At 36.8% G+C, this 17,500-nt stretch overlaps 1 protein-coding gene across 1 annotated transcript in view; it reads left to right on the plus strand.

Moving 5' to 3' along the window:
- Positions 1-17,500, plus strand: part of LOC115220538 (short transient receptor potential channel 7) — a 116,327-nt gene that overhangs the window by 6,684 nt on the left and 92,143 nt on the right. The window lies entirely within an intron of this gene.

Below are 17,500 nucleotides of genomic sequence, written 5' to 3' on the forward strand. Positions count from 1 at the left end.
AAATGCGACGTTGATTTGAACTCAGGACGTAATGAATCGGAAGACACACCGCGAGACATTTTGTCTGACGCACTGTACATTGTACACCCATTGTAATAATCCTTTAAGGCGTTGAACTGGCTGAAACTTTAGCACGCCGGGCGAAATGCTTGGCGGCATTTCGTCTGTCTTTACGTTCTGAGTTCAAATTTCGCCTAGGACAACTTTGTCTTTCATACTTTCGGAGCCGATAAATTAAGTACCAGTTGCATACTGGAGTCAATCTAATCGACTGGCCTTTTTGGAACCGATAAATTAAGTACCAGTTATGTACTGGGGTCGATCTAATCGACTGGCTCCCAAGTGTAGAAAAGATTATAATAATTCTTTCTTATTTTGGCACAGTTTCGAGGAAAGGGGTAGAATCAATAACATTCACCCCAGTACTTGCCTGGAGGGGTGTGAGGTAAAGTTTACTCCGGTGGAATTTGGACTCAGAACGCGCTAAGAATTTTCTCCACCTCATTAAGGATTCTGCTGGCTCACCAGATTTACACAACTAATAATCGTTTATACTAAAGGCACATGGCCTGAAATTTGGGAGGAGGGGACTAGTCGATTACGTGGACCCAAGTGTTTGACTGGTACTTAATTTATCTATGTCGAAATGATGAAAGGTAAAGTCGACATCGGTGGAATTCGATCTCAGAACGTAGCGACGGGCGAAATACCTATTTCTTTACTACCCACAAGGGGCTAAACACGGAGAGGACAAACGGATTAAGTCGATTATATCTAACCCAGTGCGTAACTGGTACTTATTTAATCGACCCCGAAAGGATGAAAGGCAAAGTCGACCTCGGCGGAATTTGAACTCAGAAGGTAGCGGCCGACGAAATCCCGCTAAGCGTTTCGTCCAACGTGTAAACCATTCAGCTTCATCCCCCTCCTCAACATCAGCATTTACACCATCCATTTGTGGATCAAATATTCTGCCTGTTTAATGTTTAAACCGGTCAGATCTTTGCTCTCACATCTAGGCTGCAACGTCATTCTAAAAATATACAATCGCATCGTCGAAAACTCGAAATTACGAGATAACGCATGATTAACTCTTAAACGAGCCATATTCGGCCCGGATATTCTGTTTTATGTTCAAACCGGCCAGATCCAGCCTCTCGAATCTCTCCCATCACACCAAACCTACAACCACATTATCGAAATCACAAAATCTACGGGATAGTCTTTTCTACTCCAGGCACAAGGCCCGACATTTTTTGTTTGGGGTGGGGAGCCAGTTGATTACATCGATCCTAGTATGCAACTGTTACTTAATTTATCGACCCCGAAATGATGAAAGGCAAAGTCGACCTCTGCAGAATTTGAACCCACCACTAAAAATATTAAGTGCCGAATCAGTTGTATTATTAAAGCGTCAGTTGAATTTCAGTTACTCTTTTCACTGCAGCTCGCAGCTTTGTGGGTTCGAATCCTATAGAAGTCATGTTTGCTTTTTTTTCTTTTTCGTTTTGGCATCGATAAATAGAGAACCAGTCGAGTACTAAGTTCAATTCTCCTCTCTGTCGGGATCCACCAAGTTGCTCTCTGCGGGAGAATACCATTAAGAATTATTCCCAGAATCGCTTTCTCCAAAATCAGTGAAGCAGGGAGTGAGAGTGGTGGGGGACGAAAACAAACACAAAGTCACACACACACACATAGATATACATCTGTATATACTACGAGCTTCTTTCAGTTTCCGTCCATCAAATCCGCTTACATGGCTTTGGTCGGCTCGGGGCTATGGTAGAAAACAGAAAGCCAAGGTGTCACGCTAACGTTTCAGCCAGCTCGCCGCCAGAAACTACGAGATAATGCATCTTTAATGTAAAACAACGTGAATAAATGAAGCATTGCATTTGACAGAGTAATGTGAATGGTGAAGAGCTTCTGTCAGCACAGTCGTTAGTTTTGTTTGTCTCCCCCTCGCAACTAAATTAGTGTTGTGTGATTAAAGATGTAACAGATCAATATCTATCAATTATACAAATACAATATTTTATTAGAGCTAATGACTTATATTGACCAAGGAACTTCTCGAATTAAACCCCGCCATTGATATTTGTTTTGGACTTTTCCCGCGCTTCTCGTGGCTTCACTCATTGGGGTTGTGGTTACACCGAAACACCGACTTCGAGGGATTTAATCGATCAGATTGATTATATTGATCTAGTATTTATTCCAGCTTGTTTCCTATTTTCCTCATCTCTATTTATCGATGTCACGGCTCATAAATGACAAAAACATAATCAAAATGATGGTTTGAACCGGTAGAAGCGTAAAACAAACATGGCCGCATATACGTACGCACAAATTCATACGGAGATATACACACGTATGTCACTTTCTCTCTCTCTCTCTCATATATTATATATATAATATATATTAACACGTATCTTTCTCTCTCTTTCTATTTTATATATATATATATCTGTTATATATACACACACACACATACATACATATATAAATTATATATATATATATTATATATATATATATATAATATATACATACATACATATATATGCACACAGACACACACACACATTTTGTTTGCCTGGGGAGAGACTTTCTGTCTTAATGCCTTATTAATCAACGCACTCACCGGTTCAATTTCCGCTCATTTACTTATCTATATTTTAAAAAATTTTCGTTGCTTCTCGCAGCCTCTCCAAGGGATGCGTCTTTTTGTTTGTGTGTATGTGTGTACGTCAGTGTGCATAAGTGTATACACATATGCATGTATGTATGCTTGCCTTCGTGTGTGTGTGTATGTATGTGTGTGTATATATATTTGTATGTGTCTCCTTGTCTGTGCATGTTTGAGTGTCTTTGCGCATGGGTTTCGGTGTATATATATATATATATGTAATATATATATATATGTATATTATATATATATATTATATATATATATATATATATATTATATAATATATATGTATATATATATATATATATATATATATATGTATATATATATATGTATATATATGTATATATATATATATATATATGTATATATATGTATATATATATATGTATATATATATGTATATATATATATGTGTATGTATATGTATACATAAGTGTATACACACACACATATATATATATATGTATACACATAAGTGTATACACACACACACATATATATATATGTATATATTATATATATATATATATATATATATATATATATATATCCACACACATATCCATGAGACTGGCCTGGCATCAGCCTACAAAATTATGCAAATTTACTTTGCCTAAACTTACATCTAGTGTGCGTTTTTTTTTATGCTACATATAAAGATGTAATTTTCTGACGACCAGCCATATTGAGACTGTTCCCTTCTGACGAGGTTCAACAGAGCGAAACCAGAGTACATAGCTGTCCGTTCCCTGCAACAATGATCAGATTATCTTTCCCCTATCATATAAGTTAATAAGGAATAGTTGCTATCGATTACTTTTAGGATTTTGGTTTCTGCGTTTCAGTCACTTTGGAAAATTTTCAAAATAAACGTGATCAGCTTTTAATCAATCAACCAATAGTTACTTACATTCACACATACACAGAATATATGTATGTATATATATATATATATATATATATAGAGAGAGAGAGAGAGAGAGATACACACACATACATATATATATACACAAGCATATATATATACATACATATAATATGTAATATATATATATATATACATACATATATATATATATACACATATACATATATATATATAATATATATGTTATATATATATATATATATAATATATGCATAAAACGAATCGCAGGTGTCACCGAGCGTATAGCGGAATACAGGTAAAAAAAAAATATATATTTCTAAGTGACAAACACTATGATCGAACCTGGAAAAATTTAGTTTCGAAGCCAAAACGGCACTGAATGAGTGTACAGGAGATACTCGTATATCACACGCCATACATCGTCCAACAGATATTCAATTCTGTGTTCAGTCTAGAGTCAAGTTAAAGAAATCTATTGTCGTTTGTTTTATTTCATAGACACAATGATACTGGAATTTATATTCTCTATTAAAATCTAATTTATTTACAGTTAATTTTGTTTACTTTCAACATTCTTATTGAATATTCTTCGGTTAAGGCATTTTAAGTTCTATATATTCATCGAGGTATTAATTTTCAATTTAATTTTTTTAGTTCATTTTATAAATTTCAGGCCATACTTTCTTTGGTGGTTAGCTATAATTAAGTGAAAAGTTTAATCAATATTTTCCTTACTCGTCTAATGCTATTTTTTGCCAATTTAGATTTTTTGACTTTTAATTATAATATCAACAATATTCCAAACTGATAGGAAACTATTTGGTGTACCAAATCGTTTTTTATGCTACCTCTATACGTTGTGAAGATGTGTATGTGTGTGTGTGTGTGGAAGGGGTGGTCTGTGTTTGTGTGTTCTGTTTTGGAACGGCGAAATCTACTGTTCCAAGAAAGAATTATTTTACGTTTTCTCGAAATTCATAAAATTTCTTATGACGTCAAAATGGATAGTGCAATTCAAAGGACTGCTTTAGTCTTATTGCAGAACACCTATCATGATTTACAGGAGATGTAGGTTCGAGTCCAAGGAATACCTTCAACTTTTTGTATCCAAAGGATTATTTTAACCCATAATTTACCCGCTATTTTCTTCGAGATCCACCATACGCCAAAACAAAAATAAAAAAAAAATCTCTCGAAGTCTGCAAATTTTTATAGATATATATTTGAAAGGGATTACATTCTGTAGTTTATTCTTAAAGCCGTCGCAGACAAGCCATGCTGGAGCATCCGGTTCAGTTATATTCAGATTCAATTGTTTAGAGACTCGTAGTTCTGTTTTTTTCCAGATCTTTTATGGATAATATAACATTTGAAAAAGCTGAGATTTTATTGTTGCGGATGTAGCATTGACATTCTCAAATCTGTGTTTCTCATTAATGATTTAATTGGATGTCTAACTCTAAAACGTTTAATTGTTGGTATGACATTTCGGATTAGATAATCATACATAATAGCTTACTTGTGTCGAGATTACGGTGCAAAACATCTATCATATTCTTGTCTTAATAATTGTGATTTTCGTTAAGGCACCGACGTGGCAGAAGCGTTAGCACGCCAGGCGAAATGCTTAGCGGTTTTTCGTCTGCCGTTACGTTCTGAGTTCAAGTTCCGCCGAGGTCGACTTTGCCTTTCATCCTTTCGGAGTCGATAAATTAAGTACCACTTGCGTACTGGGGTCGATCTAATCGACTGTGCCCCCTCCCCTAAAATTTCGAGCCTTTTGCTTAGAGTAGAAAAATTAAACCTCATGTCCTCCCTTATTTAGGCATATTTTAAAATACGGTCTGAGTTTAAATTCCGCCGAGGTCGACTTTGCCTTTCATCCTTTCGGAGTCGATAAATTAAGTACCAATTGCGTAATTGGGTCGATCTATTCGACTGGTCCCCTTCCCCAAAATTTCGAGCCTTGTGCCTAGAGTGGAAAAGAACCATTAGCACGCCAGGCAAAATGCTTAGCGGCATTTCATCCGTCTTTACGTTCTGAGTTCAAATTCCACCGAGGTTGACTTCGCTTTTCATCCTTCCTAGATCGATAAAATACTTGCCAGGTGAGCACAGGGGCAGGTCAATGAAATCGATTTATACTTCCCCTGAATTTGCTGGCCTTGTACCAAAATTTAAAACCAAGAATTGTAACTGCCATTCAATATAATGCAATTAGTTGAATATTGTTTCGACGCATCGGGCATGGCTGTATGGTCCAGACGCTCACTTTACGACCACGTAGTTTGAAGTTCAATCCCACTGCGCAGTATTTTTTTAGCAAGCATATTATAGCCTTGAACCGACGAATATCGTCTGAGTGAATTTGGTAAACGGAAACTATGTGGAAGATCATCGTGTATGCGTGTATGTGTGTGTGTGTTTGTGTTTGTGTTTGAGTTTGTCCCTCCACCGTTTGAAAACCAGTGCTGGTTTGTTTACATCCTAGTAATTTATTATTCGGGAAAAGAAATTGATAGAATACGTACCAGACTTTAAAAAGTGCTGCGGTAGATTTGTTTGAGTAAAATCTTTAAGGCAGTGCCCCAGTATGGCTTCAGTGCAATGACTGAAACAAGAAAATGATGAAAGATTTCGTTGTGTGCTATATAGATTACAGCCACGGGAAAAGTAAGGTTCATTGGAGTAATTTGTCGTGAGGAGGAAGCGTTTTCAGAGTTTTGTATGTTTCCTTAACTTGCAATTAAATTTGCGTTCGCCTAGTGAACACTTTGGTAAATTCAATATTCCCTCTTTGAGAAAGAACATATATCCGAAACGTTAAGTTTTTTTGTTTTCTCTCTTTCGGAAAATAAATTCACAGAACTCTTCTACAAACTCTCATATTGATGCATATTTCTTGACCTGACCATTAGTATTTTCATAAAATCCGATTTGTGCATATCAAAGACAGGTTAATTCCTGTCACAGAGATTGCTCAATCTTATCTAATCTGACCTAATAAATCGAATATCGAATTAAAGGGAAAGGACAGTTTTCATTGTAAGAATATATGAATGTGTAGATATATGTGTTTGTGTATGTGTGTGTATGTGTGTGTGTGTGCTTACACGTGTGCGTATATTTGCGTGTGTGTGTGTATGCATGTGTGTATTCATTCTTTCTTTTATTCTTTTACTTGTGTCTGCCATTTGACTACCGCCATGTTGGAGCACCATCTTGAAGGGTGTTAGTCGAATAAATCGACCCCAGGACTTATTCTTCGTAAGCTTAGTACTTATTTTATCGGCACCTTTTGCCGAACCGCTAAGTTACGGGGACGTAAATACACCAGCGTCAGTTGTCAAGCGATGGTGGGGCCAAACACAAGAACACACACTCAATATATATATATATATATATATATGTGTATATATATATATATGTATATGTGAATATATATATGTGTTTATATATGTATATATATATGTATATATGTATATATACATATACATATATACGATGACGGACTTCTTTCAGTTTCCGTCTACCAGATCCATTCACAAGGCTTTGTTCCGCCCGACGCCATAGTGGAAGACACTTGCCCAATGTAACACGCAGCAAGACTGAACCCGAAACCATGTGCTTGGGAAGCAAGCTTCTTACCACACAGCCACGCCTTAACCAATATATATATATATTATATATATATATATATATTATATATATATATATATATATATATATATATATATATACATATATATATATGACATAGATACGCACACACACAAATATATGCGTATATAGTTCAACATACATAGATAAGTGCAATATTTGCACACCATCAGAGTTATGTCATGAAGTCAGTGGGTGTCTGAGATTTTGCACCATACACGTTACCCGGGCGACCTGACGTAAGTTGGTCAAGCCTAGGCTAGTGTCAAGGCTAGTGGCATACAAATGACACCAATAATCACTCTCCTTTTAACCAGACTAATTTAGATATATTCTCAGCAGTCACTATGTTTTCCTTGATGACTCTTCTGCTCGTTCCAGTAAGGCCCGTCCTTCCATAGGCCTTATTCAAAGAACGATCTGCCAACCTTCACAAACAAACATCTGATTGTCTACCCGTTCTTGCAGCAGTCCTCCAGGAACTCCTGCAACCTAACTCTGTTCCTCTATTTTGTTTCCTCCGCCCTCTCTCCACACAGAGAACAGTTGTTGTCTTGGAAACCAACACGATATCTCGTCTTTAGTAAGTTCTGGGCGACATGTTGGGAACTTGTAACCACATACACTCACATATGTACAAACTTATACTCATAATACAGCTAGCACGCTAGAAACGCCGGTTAATGGAGTCAGGCCTGCCTTATATATAAATAAATACGATAAATGCTCATGCAAAGAAAAATCAAAATGTCCTTTGATGGATCTCTGTATGAGTACAAATCTTGTATATAAATGTACTGTGCACACAAGGGGAGGGCACTGTGTTTACATTTGGCAGATGGCTGATTCATTTAAGAATCGTTATCGTAACCATGTTGCCAGCTCTAAGACAATCATTAAGAGACATTCAACATCTTTGGCAGATTTTGTATGGCGACTGAGGGAGGATAAAACGAAGTACAGCATTAATTGGTCCACAGTAAGGTATGCAAAACCATACAATATAATTTCCAGGAGATGCCGTCTCTACTCCGAGGAATCCCTGTCTATTCTGTGGACTAACGAGAAGATCATTAATAGAATTTCTGAACGACTCTTGTGATGACTACACGTATATAAATGTACTTTCGCACAATGCAATGAGAATGAATTTTGAGTAACCGTTAACTTAATTTAATTTACTTTAAGGTATGGACGACTTAAGTTTACTTTTAACCTCTCCATTCTCATAAACACCAAATAAATAACTAACTAGCTTTGTGATCAGGAGTGCACCTACCCTCACGTGTGCTTATGCTCACATTTTTGCGGATGTACTCGCGCCATGCAGCTTTCCCGAGGGCGTTTATACATCCATATCTGTTAACGGTGGTTTTTAATACTTTTCTCGCTGGATTATGTGTTCGTTTCTATTTTTGTCGTCTGCAATTTTATGTTTGATCTTCTACATAATTGAAGATATTTCCTCCGTCTGGCTGTTTTTCTACAATAGCGACAGCATGAATTTCTTCCATCTTATTACTGTGTTAAAATATTTAAAAAAAATTATATTAATGTGTCCTACTTGTAAACAATTCTATATTTTGTGGAGTTGAAGATAGCACTGCATTTAAATTGATGTAATGACTGCAGTGTTCGATTAAATGAAGTCTCTTGAAACGGTCGTACTGCATTTCTACGTATTTTAATTATATAATCAACATGCGTAGTTATCTTCAACTCCACAAAATATAGAATGTTTTAACAAGTAGGACACATTAATATAATTGTTCTTAAATATTTTAACACAGAAGATGGAAGAAATTCGCACTGTCGCTCTTGTAGCAAAGTGGCTAAGAATAGACTACCATTTCTTAGAATAGCATGTAGCAGATATGGAGTGTGCCTTTGTGTTTGTGATTGACCCCCATCACATCTTAACAACCGGTGTTGCTGTGTTTACGTCTCCGGAACATTGCGGTTCGGATCAAAAGACCGATAGAATAAGTACCAGGCTTTTAAAAGTTAAGTAGTGGAATAGATTCATTCGACTAAATATTGTTCAAGGCGATGTGGCAACATGGCCGCAGTCTAATGACTGAAAGAAGCAAAACATAAAAAGATATATGTGTGTGTGTATGTGTGTCTGTGTATGTTTGTGTGTTCGTGTGCGTTTGTATGTGTTTCTGTGTGTATTTGTGTATTTGTATGTGTGTATATGTGTGTGTGTTTGTGTGTTCGTATGGGTTTGTCTGTGTGTGTTTGTGTGTGATTGCTTGTGTGTGTTCGTCTGAGTGTACGTGTGTTTGTACCTGTGCGTGTATATGTTACACTTTCTCAGAAACCATACATTTTCGACTCCATTCCAACACAATCCGCTAAATTTTGAAATAAAATTCGTGTTATTCTTTATAAAATTGATAATCGTGCCGAATATTTCCATCGCAGTTATTTTTAAATATCATTAAATTTACAAATGTTGCTTAATGTGGTGTCAAACATGGTAGGCATTGGTGTAGGAGAGTGGCAGAGATAGAAATGAAAGAGAAAACTAGACGTGGGATTGTTATGGATAGAATAATTAGGGTGAAAACTTTGTTAATTATGATTAAAAACGGAATTATTTCCATGTGGGAATATCTGAAATGTTAATGGATGCTACTGATCATGTTACGTGGTTATGAAAAATATAATATTGATTATATAAAAAAGACTAAATTAGATCTAAACGAGGGGAGAAAAGAAAATATTGTACATTAATTTTGAGCTTTGTTTGGTAAAACAAATTCAATTAAGTAACTTTGCTCACGATATGGTGCGGAATTGGTATTGCAAATAAACCATTCTCCAAGTGACTGCTCTTCGTGTATTGGTTTCAAATTTTGGCACAAGGCCAGCAATTTAGAGGTAGGGGTAAGTTGATTACACCGATCTCAGAGCTCAACTGGGACTCATTTTATGGACCCAGAAAGAATATAAAGCAAAATTGGCCTTAGCGGAGTTTGAACTGAAAACGTAAAGACAGACGAAATGCCGCTAAGCATTTTGCCCAGCGCGGTAACGGTTAATTGTTGCTCTACATATTAGCATTCAATTATGCCTGGAATTTTAAGGGAGGGATTAAATGGATTAAATCAACTCCAGTGCACAACTGGTACTTATTTTTTTGACCTCGAAAGAATGAGTGGCAGAGTTGACCTCGGAAGCATTTGAATCCAGAGCATGAAGTTGGTTTCAATAATAATAAAATTGTAAGGCTGCGAACTGGCAGAATCGTTAACACGCTGGGCGAAATGCTTACCGGCATTTCGTCCGTCTTTAAGTTCTGAGTTCAAATTCCACCGAGATCGACTTTGCCTTTCATCCTTTCGGGTCGATAAATTAAGTACCAGTTGCGTACTGGGGTCGATGTAATCGACTGCCCCCTCCTCCAAAATTTCGCGCCTTGTGCCTAGATTAGAAAAGAATAATAATAATATTGTATTGAGAATATCCAGCGCATTGCCATCCTCTTGATCAATATGGAATCATTTTCCAGTCCATTTTACTTCCATCTCATTCTTCGTTCTTCTCTATCCAACTATTCTTTTCTTTTCTACTTTAGATACAAGGCCCGAGATTTTTGGGGAGGGTGTCAGTCGATTAGATCGACCCCAGGACGCCATTGGTACTTAATTTATCGACCACGAAAGGATGAAAGGCAAAGTCCATCTGAGCAGAATTTGAACTCAGAACATAAAGACAGACGAAATACTGTTAAGCTTGTCGCCCGGCGCGCTAACAATTCTGCCAGCTCGCCGCCTTTTTCTCCCCAACTATTATAACCTCTCTTCCCGAAACTTATCTCGCTAAATATCACCTCTACCGAAGCTTAGTCCCCTCGTTCCAGTAAGCAATTTTTACCAATCTATAATCTCCGGTGCGCCGTCCCCCTGGTTGCCCCAATCTTCCATATTTTTCCTGCTGCTGTCTTCCTCCAGTCCTTCAAACGAGTCTGATTAGGGCGATGCGTTCTCAGGAAAATCTGCTAAAAATATTCAATAAGGAAACTGAAATTACAAAGCTAAAACTACACACCAATTTATAACTCAAATTATTCAACATATGATTTAGATAGCTTGATACAAAGCAATGTATAGGCGTGTGGCTTAGTGGTGAGGGTGCTGTACTTCCAATCGCAAGGTCATGGTTTCGATTCTCAGATCAGCTGTACGCTGCGTTCTTGAGCAAAACATTATATTTCACTCTGCTCTAGTCCCCTGAGCTGCAAATAACCAGCGCTGCAACGGATGTTCCTTGAGTCAAGAGGGAATTTTTTGCCTCCCCACCAAATCAGCGGGTTTGGCATAATTGGAAAGCTAAACAATGCGAGAAAAAGCATTGTGACAAGCGGTGTATAACAACATCTGATAGTCTAATCGACACAGCAGTACAGTGACATAAAGTTATGATTCCACAAACAGACTACTTCTTCGTCTGGAGGGTGACACCAGCCGTGGTTGCGTGCTCAACAAATCAGTTTGTTATCCTGTAAATTCGTGCTCAGTTTTTCTGTGCAAATTCATAGGTAAAATCTTGTACCCTTGGGCAGGAACGACGGGAAATAAAATATTTTGCTGAAGAACACAACCGATCCGGAAATCGAAACCACGATCTAACGACCTGGAGTGCAACTCTACTACTATTCAGCCACACACATGACTGTATATGGAGCTCTGTAAGTTATATGTCAGATGTCTTTAGTAATAAACCTACTTCTCAAAGACCTACAAGTGGGATTTGGTTGGCATAAACTATGCGGTGTTCTGCCGAGGAAATAATCGTTTCTGTTGATGATGATAGATGTAATCCCTCATTTGGTTGAACCCTGCCACCTGACCCTCAAGAACATTGAGTGGGGTCTACGCAGTTATTGGCGCAGGGTTAATAGCTCGCTATGCAGTCATGAATCTCCGGTTTTGAATCCTTGGATAAATGTAAGCTTCCATAACCTTGGGTCTATCAATAGTTTATGAGTGGGAGTAGGGTGACGGAGACTGCATGGAAGCCCAGCAGATGGATTTCCGCACCTGTAATTCAAAGCCCCAGCACCGTCAAACACTGTATCACACTGACTTACATTGAGGATAGGCCATGTCTGAGGAATACTCAACCACTTATATGCTACTTCAATGCTTTTGGTCGTTCAGTTGGCCAAACAACAGAACACTCTTGGTCAGAAATTCTGACCCCATCTTATAATTATTCTCCCAGGTTGTGCTTTTCAGGCTAAATTTCCTACTTACCCTTACCTCTCTCGGAGCACTGCAAGATCTGCTTCCTCTAAATCAATAAAAGAAAAACGCCAACAAACCAGTTATGGAAAACAGCACGAAAAAAATAGCGATGCCCCAGCATGGCCACAACCTCAGCGCTGAAACATTCAAAAGAATAAAAGAATGTTCTGTTATTCTCCTCTTTATTGACTTTGTACTATCGATTCTACACACAATAGTTATTCGGCCAAACACTATATTTATCTATAGAAAATATGGAACGTTATTTTAATGAACTCCATCAAACCGAAATAGATATATTGTGGTTAAAGATGAGGAAAACATAATAGAAATAAATACGTTAATAGAGAAGCATATACTTAATTATTTCCTAATTATAATTATTTAAGTTTTTGAAAAAGAATTTCGGTCATTCTGCGAATTTTTGAATTAAAAATTCGCTTTTAATGGTTGAATTTGAACCACATATAAAACTATAAATAATAGCGTGTAATGTTGGGTAAAAAAATCCTTTTGAATACAAAAACACCAAGGCTGCTAGTGGGACTTGAACCTGTATGTTCTCGTCTTCCACGGGCAACCTTTGACTGTTTCTATTCAAAAGGGTGTGCAAAATGCTTAGCGGTATTTCGTCTGTCTTAACGTTCTGAGTTCAAATTCCGCCGAAGTTGACTTTGCCTTTCATCCATTCGGGGTCGATAAATTAAGTACCAGTTGCGTACTGGGAACGATCGAATCGACTGGCCCCATCGCCTCCTAAAATTTCGGGCTTTGTGCAAGAGTAGAAAAGAGTATTTGCCTCAGTGTGTGGGGACAAACAAGGCTAATAGTCGGAATTATTTAAAATAATAGTGTTTAGATATGTCTATAGTAATTTGTATACGGGGCCAGAAGAAAGAAACTATTGAGAAATTCACAGCTAAAGAATAAGAAGAATAGACAGGAAGACCGAGAAAAGACATAAAGAAAAGGGCAAAATGAAGAAAGCATTCAAAGGCCCTAAGAGGTTAACCTCTGCGTTCACAGTATAAACCACTTTAAATCTCATGCTGTGTTCATGTATTGTAATGGCGCTCGTAAACATAGAACTACGAATATTTTATTGACACCTAGGTATTATTTATTCAACTGTTTATGGTACAGTTTATCAATTATGCATTATTCTATAAATTTATGCTGCGCTGATCTGAATCAATACCACTGCCTGTCAAATATAGAATAAATATTTTCCAGCTTTTTCTACAATTTCCAGAATAACTAATAAATATGTTGTTAAATTATTTTGTCAAAACGAAAATCTACACAATAATAAAACTTTAATACTTTACATTAATACATTGCAGAGACATATCAAATATCTTATCGATTTTCAGATTATTGAAAAACAACGAAATTATTCATTATATGATTCAGGTTGTCTCTTCGAATACAATACTTTATACATATATATATATATATATATATATCCTTATCTAGGGAATAAAATCGGGGACATCTTCGAAATCTTTAACACATTGAAATAAATTGTTTCATTAAACGACGTTAACTGTAGAAGGAAGGCGAAGCTAAATTCGAAATACCACAATTAATGCTATAAATTTGAGTCAAAATGAAAATAAGAATGTAATTAAAGCACAGGTTCCATTAGTAATTTATATTAAGCGAAATCAGTTTTATGTGGCTGCGTGGCAATTACATGGTCTCAAGTTCAGTTCCACCTCACGACACACAAGTCATGCGTCTTCTTCCATAACCTACAATTGACCAAAATTGTCCAGTGAAACTTGATTCAGTTCTGTAACACACCACACTGGGCAGGCGTCGTCTATCAGAGCTCTGAGCTAACCAATGCCTCACCCGTAAAACTTAGTTCAATCCCACATCACGTCAAACTAGGCTTACGTCTTTCTTTTTAACCTTGGTGCAGACCAAAGCTTCGTCAGTAAAACTCGATAGAGATAAGCAAAGAACCTTCATTTATTTTCAGACTTAGCACCTCCACCCTGTCCTTGGGTGCCTTTGTCAGAGTTCACACTGTTCCAACGCTTTTAGTCTATGCGGTCGGTTTGAGAATAACGTCCCTCCTACCAATCAATAAAGAATTTTAAGCGCTGTCTTTCCCTCTTACTCAATGATTAAAATAAATAATTCATAAAAAAATAAAAATCTAAAAAGTAATTTCTAATTTGTTTATAATGGTTGAAAATGACATGCTATGTTTATCGGACTAACGTACGTCAATAACGGGTATATTTATCGTTTTGGCTCAATTTACAAACAGAACTCGGATAAATTGCGTAGAACCTATACTGCAATGCATTTAGTTTTCATGAATTATTTTATACAAATTTTAACAGAGGAAGTGATTTATGTTTATGATTTCAAATAAATTACATTATGATTTAGCTTAATGCTCTGTCTTTAAAATCTGACACACTGCTTTACACTGAAATTGTGTAAGAGTTAATGTTTCTAAGAGAAAATTTATTTTAGAAATAAATACAAGCCACACACTCTCCTTCTCTTCCACACACACACCAAGCACAAACATTATTTGGATTTTTATTGCTTTTTAATTGTCAATTAAATATGTAATGTCCTCCCCCTACTCTGAATATACATATCAAAGTAAAATAAATTTGTAAAGAACGAGCCTTTTGCATGTAAAATATGCAGATATGCAGTGTAAGCTTTATTTCTCTATACCATTGAATAAATGGATATATCTTATTCACTTAATACCAGCGATTTCTATAAAGAAACATTGAAATTAAAATCGTTTGAAATATTGTTTACTTAAAATCGATAACACCCACTTGATGCCATAACAGAACAGATGAGTGAAAAAACATTATAAGAGAGGAGGAAAGATGCTTTGACAGGATGCGTCAGAAAGTTATATGAAAACAGAACAAAAACAGAGGCAAACATCAAACATACTTTGATATGATGAGTCAAAAAGTTATATTTAATTGTAACTCGATTGTTAGTGTGGAGAAAGGAACACAATTAACTCAGTGATTAATTCTGAGCAAGAAAGCAAAGGGGAAAAACTCTGTAGTAGTTTAATTCACAATCAATTTATGAAAACTGATCGGGCACGTGCAATGTCTAATGTGCGTGCGATCTTCAGTGTGTACGTTAACAACTACAGGTTTGTTTCATTCTTATTGCACCTCCTCAACGAAGTTTTGATATTAAGCAGACTGAAGACAAGTGTGAAATACATATAGTTAGAATGATTAAAAATTGATACGTGTGGCAACTTACAGAAATGGCAAGAGTAATTTAGCCAAAGGTGCAATCTGGTTGTAAGACATTCATGTAAAAGGGGTCCTAGAAAGCAAAGAGTCAAATCGAGGGAAAATATGGAATTGTCTCCCTTGCTTTTTATAGACATTCATAATCCTTAAGCTTATGTTTTTCTTTCTCAAGACTTCAAGCCTTTTTTTACCTCGAACCCTAAGACTCATAAAACCGGTTTTCATGGCGTATAAACGACCGATTTTACAAACTTTACCCCTGTATTTCGCTGATAAGGAATTGGTTGACTGGAATGGGATAAGCTAAAAGAAGGTGATGGGAAGCAGGAGGTTGATTTGAAGGATAGACTTGCATGTGTTAGCATAGTGATGTGCCAGCTCCAGGATTCGATCCTTAGAAAGCGAGAGGTTGAGGAATGGATTCGGTTTTCGTGCCTCTCACCACAAAATGGTCACGAATGTTGGGTAATGATCGCAAGAATGCGATCACGAATACAAGCGTCCGAAATGGGTTTCTTACGAGGGAGTAACATCACTGGACATGTATGTATGTATGTATGTATGTATGTATGTATGTATGTATGTATGTATGTATGTATGTATGTATGTATCTATCTATCTATCTATCTATCTATCTATCTATCTATACATGTATGTGCGTGTATATATGCGTTTATGTGTGTCCGCCACAACTGCTTGACAGCCAGCTTTGGTAACTTAGCGATTAGGCAAATAAAATTCCGATATAATAATCAGATATAAAAATAAGTCCGGGGATCTATTTGTTCGACTAAAATCTCCGAAGCAATGCCTCGGCTTGGCCGTAGTCCAATGACTGAAATAAGTAAGAGATGAAAGTTAAACAACACCAGATAACGATGGGAAACAGATGAGTCTTTATGGAACTTACGGTTTCCTTATAATGATTTTGGTGAACGGACTTAGGATAAGAAATGACAATTACATTCGTATTTCAAAGTTATGATAATGTTTTGCATTGTAATATTCTATAACTGTAGTCAAATCCCACCGAGGTGGTCTTAGCCTTTCGTCCTTTCGGGAGCGATAAATTAAGTACTAGTTGCTTACTGGGGTCGATCTAATCGACTGGCCCCCTCCCCCCAAATTTCGGGCCTTGTGCCTAGAGTCGAAATGAATATTTTATAACTGTAGTATTTAACACCTTTAAATAAATTTTAATTCCCCCAAAACACTCAATAGACCAGTAATAAGCAATGAATAATAAATATTTTTACTATAGACACGAGGTCTGAAATCTTGTGGGGTTGGGGTTAGCCGATTACATTGACCCCCAATTCTCAACTGGTACTTTTTACCGATTCTGAAAGGATGAGAGGGCGGAATTCGAACTCAGAACGTGACAATGAAACAAATGCCGTTAAGAGTTTTTTTCCGTGGAGTAACGATTCTGCCAGCTCGCCGCCTTACTACTAATAGTAAAGTTGTCATTTTTCCCGACCGTGAATTGGCAGAATATTTAAGCACGTCGGACAGGCTACTTAGAGGCATTTCTTCCGGCTTAATGTTATGAAGGCCATTTCCACGAAGGCCAACGTTACCTTCCATCCGTTCGATGTCAGTAAAATAAAAAAAATCCCAGAAAAGTACAGGGGACAAAAAAAAAAATCAACTTTCCTGTCCCTTCATGTTGTGATCTCAGTTACTTATACGCCATGGAGACCGGGTAACCAGACTTATACGACCTAGGGCTCAA

This window comes from Octopus sinensis, linkage group LG16 (genome assembly GCF_006345805.1).
Source record: "Octopus sinensis linkage group LG16, ASM634580v1, whole genome shotgun sequence".
In the NCBI taxonomy this organism is placed as follows: Eukaryota; Metazoa; Mollusca; class Cephalopoda; order Octopoda; family Octopodidae; genus Octopus; species Octopus sinensis.